Source organism: Tachysurus fulvidraco, chromosome 11, assembly GCF_022655615.1.
Source record: "Tachysurus fulvidraco isolate hzauxx_2018 chromosome 11, HZAU_PFXX_2.0, whole genome shotgun sequence".
Taxonomy (NCBI): domain Eukaryota; kingdom Metazoa; phylum Chordata; class Actinopteri; order Siluriformes; family Bagridae; genus Tachysurus; species Tachysurus fulvidraco.
In genome coordinates, this window is record NC_062528.1 from 13670326 (window position 1) to 13678899 (window position 8574).

Genomic DNA, 8574 nt, shown 5'->3' on the forward strand with positions numbered 1-8574 from the left:
ATCTGTCTTTAATCAACCGATTTACAACAATTATGATATTAACAGAAGACTAAACAAACAACAAATTGACTACAAAGTAAATGCTCTAATTGGCATAATATGGTAGCATGAAGTATGTGGAGTTAAATGCTGAAAATAATTCTAGCAAATGCGTATGTAAATATTTAGCCTCAACAGAAAAATATAAAACATATAAACTGTATAGAGTTTCCAAGATGTTTAAATTTGTGCCTTGAGGATCACAATCAGCAATGTATATATATATTTACTGTTTTACTCGGAAGATGTAAAGATGCATATCTACAGAAAGCATCAAAACCCATGCTAGATAACTTTTGACTTTAGAGAACCAAAGGGTTTTTCTTCTAGGATGTGAGAGATTTGCGAAATGAACAGTTCAGTCTGTTACTGCAGATAATTGAAAAGCTCAGTGGTTATTGGGCTTTGCCAAAATCTTCTCTGGTGACTGGTACTTAGAGGTTATGTACAGGTCGGGAGTCTCAGTTCAGGAAATTCTAGACTGTACAGTCTGGAAAAGGCCATACTAAAATGAAACATAGAACATAAACCATGCAAAAGAAAACCCAACCATTTGTTATTATCTAATGTGAGAAGTTACTTATCTAATGTTACTCAGGCCTACAACCTTTGACATTGTTCATGATGTATTTCTGGGCTTTATTTCAGTTGCCCTCGCGCTTACACTTAAAAGTCTATTTCTATCTCCAAGTATTTGTATTCATTTCCATTTAAGTAGTTATCGCTCTAAACTCTGAAAACAGTTATCCTAAACTTTCTGTGTAAGTGAAATGCTGTGATACCACACTATACCACAGACATTTCTGTGGAGGGGCAAGGGCACCAGTGTGCCCACAACAACAAGCTTGGGAACTTCGACAGCCAAAAAGCAAAAAGGCCAAAAATCATATTTTCTTGTAATTCTCCTATAATCACCCATGATGACAAGAAGATTTTAAACATGGTATAATTGCCATACTAATTGCCACAACTAACACAGTCCCCACATGGTAAAATGGTCTAGAACCACCACATTATCACACACCTTATCTTTAGAGTTTTGTTGGAGCAGTTAATTGTGATTAAATTAGATAACCTTGCATACTTTCCAGCAGGCTATGGGAAAATGGTCGGTGGTTCATCACGTTTTGTTTCAGTAAAATTACCTCTTTCAGTGAGGGTAGGTCGTTTTTGTCCATGTTTATTAAGAAAATTGACTACTGTACATCTGGCAAATTCTAGACGTTTTGCTTGCTAGAGTAGCATGTTCATGTCAAGTCATGAACAGGAACACATATCAGTGAAGTATTTTTCAATTAATAATAAAAATTTGTTCTATGATAATAAAGATAAATTCAAATGTAATTTATTTGTATACTGTAGTACTTTTAACAATTAATATTGTCCCAAAGCAGCTTTACAGAAATATAATTGCATGTGGCTTATTTAGTGGCATGGACAAGTTTGTAGTAATACTTCGATTTCAAATCGACTTTTAAAATAATTTGAGTTTTGTTATAAGGTTATACGGTTGTTGCATGCATGCATGCTATCATTAACAGTTACAGCATCTGCGTTTACTGTAGGTACTAACAGAGATGCGGCTTTGACTGATTTTCACAGGGCCTGGGTATAACTAGGTACAGTACAGTATATCTACTGCTATACAGTATGTTTACATGGGAGAAGCAAAACAGTTTGTGACTCATGTATTTTAAATAAATAGTGGTTTGAAGTAAGTAGAACTGGATGTTCAAAAACAGGAAATGAAACATCTCATCTTGACTAGTACATTTAAGAACAGTGATTTATACAACGTAAGAATATACTGTATACAGTATAATAACATATACTCTCTATCCTCTTACATTTTTATTGATTAACTACATAACCCTGGTGACCCTAATTTGGAAGGACTTATGTCCCTTCATCGCACTATTTGGTAACAGAGTCTTCTTATTCATCCAGTGACCTATTTGACAGAAGTGCACTCACTGTTATTTTAGATTCATATCTGAAGTTAAGAACTATCATTTGGCCTGGTGTTTGTTATATTCAGTTTGTTTCTATTTTGTTTGAGACTCTAACCGAAACTGCAGGATTTAGTGCAAAGGTTAGCCCTCTTTTGACCCTCCTTCAAAGCTAAAACTGATATCCTTGAAGGTTTGGCTGAAGAGGTCTTTACGTGCCTACACCAGTGTCTCTCAACATGAAGAGGCCACAGAGGTCTTGGTAAAAACCCATCTATTCTTAAGCGAGTGAGAAACTTGTAATTTATAAAAACAAATAATTGCAATTTCCAGAAACCCTGAGAAATATAGGCACTTTAAACTCTACAGACAAAGCCAAATAAAAAAAGGCAAAATTCCTTTTTATGCCTCAGATACTCACAGAAGGAAATAGATGCCCTCTTGGCAGAGGTGAAAAAGAAAAATAGAGAGGCTGTGATCAAGAAGATAAGGCAGCAGATCTTCTCCTGCAGGCAAAAGGGATTATTGAAGAGTCCCCAATGATTTTTGAATTCCAAGACAGATGGCCTTTCCTAATTGAAACGACTGATGTAAATATTGGCAGTATGTTAAAACAGTTAGCTAGGTTTCTTGGAGTTCTTGGCTGTCAGAGAAGTGTAAGTTTAGTGAAGGTGGATGGAATTATTTTGGAAGTTGGAGAGGAAGTTAAAGATTCAAGCAATCAAATCCAAAATGTTTCAGTAAGTAAATACATTAGCAGAACATTAATCTGGTTACATGATAAACCACGCTTGGGAAAGGAAAGGAGTTCCTTAGTGAAGGAATTCACAATTGAAAGCTAGATATACACTTGCATAATCTATGAAAGTTCTAAAATATAATCTGTTCATTGCTGCTTTGCTGATGACAATTGTATGAATGTATTTGTGTTTTTTATATTTAAGATTTCCCTTCACTGGAACTGAAACCCAACCTCATCCAAAATGAAAACATGGTTTGCCAAGGTTTTGTGAAAGATCCCTGCCCTCAAACCCACTGAACCCTTTCAGAATAAACTGTAACATCAGATGTGCTCCAGGCTTTTCAAACAACATCAATGCCCAACCCCACTAATACTCTTATGGCTGAATGGGCAGAAATTCCCACAGCTACATTCCAAAATCAATTGGAAAACTTATAAAAAAAAATAAAAAAAAAAGTAAGGATGTTATAATAAAGACTGACTGTTTGCAATGGGATGTTTAACTAGCACATATGTGTGATGGTCAAGTGTCCATAAACCTTGGGCTAGAAATGTGCATATAATTAAAAACACTGACAGTCAAACAATACATTACTCATTTATTAAAGGCAAGTGCACCTATTTTGGTGAAACAGTTACTGCTCAGACGAATTTATATTTTAGCAGTTTTGTGAGATGTTCAGAAGACACTACTGGATCCAATATGGATTGTCAGGTTTTACAAAAAACTGGTTTATGCATGTTTGAGTGCACATGGTTATTACAGAAAAAGATGGACATATCAAATACTAAGAAAATGTGAAATTAAGAGAGACTGCTTTTTTCTGCATTAATGAAATAACTAACGTGACTATCTTGTAAAGAATGTGAAATATAATGTGTTAAAACATTTTGATGAATACAGAGTTTTCCTGTTTAGGTTTCTGTAATATGCCCTTGTAACTGGCCACAATCAAACACTTTGAGCAAGCACATTGTCTATATAACCAAAGAAACAGCAATTTTATATCTGGGTTCCTCAGGAGTACATTGTGAAATACCCTAATGTTATTTTAAACTTGTCACATATTAAGATGGTATCATGTGTAGGCCGATGTGTGGATGAAACTTAGGGGCCATAAATTATGTGCACAGATGCCCTTTTCTCTTTGGGATCGGGTTGTCAGTTCTACAATATACATTTGTTTCTCTCACAGCTGCAGTCATTCAACCCTGATAAATTGACTGAGGTGAATGTCAGAATTTATAGATATGAAATTGTACACTTATTAATGTGCTGAATGGATATTGCTACTACCACCTGCTGCTATCAGTATTACCATGAGCTCATGACCTTTGTGGCAAAGGACTAGTCAATACAAAGATGCCTATGATTTCACCCACATCTTAAAGTTTGGCAACCATAGAGAAATTATATCTAATCTCACCTATGGAATTACTTTTATTTCTTCATTTTCTATATGTAAACAGCATCATTATTAGATTTATTTTAAATCAGGAAGTCAGGTACTTGACACTTGAGTAATTTCTTTTGTCACTCGATGTCAGCAAGACTTGTCAAGATCATTGATCATACCAGTCAAACGTTTTTATACAGCCTAGCATTTTTTGTTGTATATTCTGAAGTTAAGAAAACTTAAATAGGAAATAGATTTTTTAACTGAAATGGATATAACTGGGATATGTGTGCTCTGGACACCTCTTATTAGGTGCTTGTAGCATACAATACTGTCTATTATAAACTCTAGGATAATTATAGACTTACAGTAACTGGCTCATCAAGCAAATATCCTTTCCTTTAATACAGCACTAATTTAGTGTTGATTCCTAAGAGACATAGAGACAATTATTAAGTTCTTAAATACAGTACAAATTAGATTTAGGCATTTGGTGAAACATTTGTTTTTTTTTCTACCCTTTAATTAATAGTATTGTCTAAATTGTGCAAATTTATCGAAATTCTTCAAATGTCAAAAACTTTACACTGGCATTCTACATCTTAGTGGGTGGAGTGGAGAAGGTTAAGAGTTTCAGATTCTGAAAGCCACCATCACTGGCGACCTCAATCAGAAACACAAAACAATACTGGATTGTAATCGAAAAGAACCACCAGAGCGTTTATCCCAAGGGTAAATGTATGTATGAGTCAACCATTGCTCAAATTTCCACAAGTGCACCATGTGTCACACTCATGTGTGGCACATGATCAGCGATAGACCACAGGGCACTGCAGAGGTGACTTGGATAGCGCAATGTATCTGTAGAAATTTTACAACGCAGGGCACATTCAATCCACCCTGTGTCAGGAAGGCAACACATCCCATAGAGAACACTAATTACCCTGCACACACTGTTCTGCCTTCTACCATCTGGCAGAAGGTACAACGCTATTAATGCTTGGAAGACTAGATTCAGAGACAGAAGTATTTGCTGTATTGTATATATATATGTGACAAATAAAAATCTTCTTTTCTTTTTTTTTGGTTTGCATTTATATTTATTGTATGCCATCTGGCAGACAGCCTTGTTCAAAGTGAATAACAGAAGTTCATTGAAGTCTTTGTCCATACTGATTCACTATGTCACAGAATAAAAATACCATCAGTCTAAAAAGATCTCTTTTGTGGAGGTAATATAGTTTTATAAGTACTTCACGAAGATGTAGGTCTTCGAAGACTGACAGTGACTCAGCTGTTCAGACATCTAGGTGAGGTTTATCTTCATACATGTGCCTTGAGCCTTTAGAGATGGTGGGATCTGTCAAGGATCAAAATGTCAAGGGTGATGCGTGATAGGTAGGTGGGTGCTGGTTCATTTTTGCCATTATATTTGCCATACAATCTTGTATGCAAGCAACAATGTTTTAAATCTGATGTGGGAAACAAAAGGAAGCCAGTGGAGGAAACATAGCAATGGAGTGAAGTGAGAGAAGGAAGGTTGAAAATAAGTCATGCAGATTTTGTATCATTTGCAGAGGCGATCTGCTACAAGTGAGTTGCAGTAGTCCGGTCTCAAAATGAAAATAGACTGAACAAGCACCTAAGTGGACTGTGTAATAGAAATGGACAAATACTTCTGATGTTGTAAAGGAAAAATTAAAATGAATGTGTGAGAGCAATGTGCGAGAAAGAGACAGTTGACTGTCTATTGTTACACCAAGTTTGCATGCAGTGACAGAAAGTGAGATATGAGAGTTATCCAGCGAGATCACTAGATCCTGCCATGGGGATGAATTAACTGGGATGAGCGGCAGTTTAGTATTCTGGCATTAAGTTTCAGCTGATAAGCTTCGATCCTTGTTGTGATGTCTGCCAGCCCTGCAAAGATCTGAGCAGAAACATGAGTGTCTGAAAAGAGAGGATGACGTGAGTGTCATGTGCATACAAGTGGTATGAAAACTCATGAAAGGATATGAGCTCAACAAGAGATCGTGTATTGAGGAAGAACAGAAGAGGACCAAGTACTGAGCCTTGTGGGATTGAAAAAGATAAATAACAGAAATTTAAAGGCAAACTAAACAAACTTGTTGGTCCTTAAGTTCCTTTTAGCATGAGAAATGAGATTAGTCATACTACATATATTTTATCTAATGACCTGTAAGCTGTTGCTGCCCTTCCTTGTGAAGGAGACATGCTTCACTGCTGGTGAGTGCAGCGTTGTAATTTCACCTCAGAGTGGATAAAATCCTCCTATCAAGCCACAATATATGATCCATTCTACGGCCAGTTTTAGCTGAGGGCTCAGGAAATATGATAGGTGGTGTTTATAGCTTCAAAACAGCCTCCCATCATAGCCCATAGGAGGGGATGTCGGTGTGAAAGAAGAAAAGAGGGACATCTGTCATGTCACTTTTGGGATTTGTCTTCATTCATTCTCCTTTACCCGGCACTCAGTGACAAGCTGACAAAGATATTTTGTGGATAGAACACCTCTGTGAATAATTGGTCCTTGACCTGTGAGAACTGCAAACTCGGTTACACCTTCACCAGTGTCCCCATACTCTACCCATTGCCCCAAGTATTGCACATTATAAGATCATAAGACCATATATACATACATTCTATACATACATACATATATTTTATTCACAATTTCCTTCATTTCCCTGCTTTCAAAATCTGTTACATGATCAAGGACTCAGTGTGATTACTATGACCCAAAGGCAGAGCAATCAATATAGCACACGTACACAATCCAGCTCAGGAATGTTTGATTGACAGCTCCTGAAAAAAAAAAAAGATTGATAAGCGCACCTAACCCCTGTACATAGAGAGGCTGTCCAGCTTGTTGTACTTAAAAGCAAATAAATAGCAGCTCCCAGTAGCAATATACACAGTGGAAGACAGCTGGAGGGGTTTCTGCCCGTCTCTGCCCATAGCTTGGAGATAAAACTGCCTTTTCACTTATAATTTACTAAGGCAAACAATATGGCTCTAAAATTTGTAAGACAGCTAGTAAAAGGGTACAGACCTTTTCTTGGATTTATAGGTGGTTAGCATCCATTTTGCTGTTGCACAAAATAACAGATTTTCTTTATACATACTTTATTTTCAGAGTGTGCTTTTGGCAACAATGTTGATATAGAATAAAAACCAAGAGCTCTGACAATAACATTGTTGTTTTGTTTCGGGTTTTATGTCCGAACATTTTGTATATGAGTTTGGGGCTAAAGTTCAGGTTGGCTGGACAATCACTAAACTACAGTACTTTGTGCCAAGCTAAAAAAGAATGTGTTCTGAGAAGCTTAACTCACCTTTGCTGACAGTGTAGAAAAGGGGCAGAAGACAATCTGGGGCTGTTTACATGCAATTAAGCCACATAAGACTTTGATGAAAAATTTAATAAAAAGTGTTTTTAGGGAATTTAAAAGCCTCCATCTGCTTTTGCCAGTTGACATAATGTTATGTTAAGTGAAAATAAGGACAAAATTCAAATATCTTCAACGGAGTGACTTTTTGAAAAAGACAATCATTTGCAAATGAAACATTTCTACTTTGTACCTTCAGTATGTCTGCTTGTGCATTAATATTACGTTATTGTTTTGTTATTGTTATTATAATGTTTCGAAATTGATTTCCAAATGAATTTCACAATGAATAATCACTGTTTATATGACAGTCAAATTGAAATGTAAAATAATGCAGCAAATTCCATCAATCACATAATCCAGATGCTTGAAATGTATACAAAAGGTAATTCCAGTGAACTCAGGGAGCACCCAATTTATATGCAGTTATTCAGTGTTGTCCATCTGACCATTTGGTTCCTTTGAATGGAGCAGATGGCATTTCCATCTTAACTTTTTAGATGAGACACTTTCCCGGCCTATGACCTTCTTCCTCTGTACCTACAAGTAACTCTTCAGAAGCTCTCTCTCCCTGTTGAGAAGTGGGACACTCTCATCATATTCCAAAATGTCAACTTTGATGAATAGTTACAATAGCATCTTGGAGTGTACAGATTACAACGGTGATAAGTAAGGATCAGAGAGATACAGTGATGTAGTCTTTCTGAATACTGAGGTTCCATCTAAATCTGTACAAGGTTCTGTCTAAAGCTCTACAACAGTCAATCTTTTTGGAACCTTTCTTTAAGAATTGTCAATTTAACAAGAAAAAATGCTTCGTGTTAACTCTTTTTTTATCTTTCATAGACAGCTGACAATATCTTATTTGTACAAAAATACTTGGCCTGTGGTCTTTTTTGTATGAAAGCTTCTGGGGCCATAGATCAAAAAGAATAAATCCCATTTGAATCTGCTATGTACAGAGACTATTTAATTATCTCCAGCTCCAAATGATCCCCCAGTCCCCGCTTTATTACTGTGTGGATAAATGCATCCAG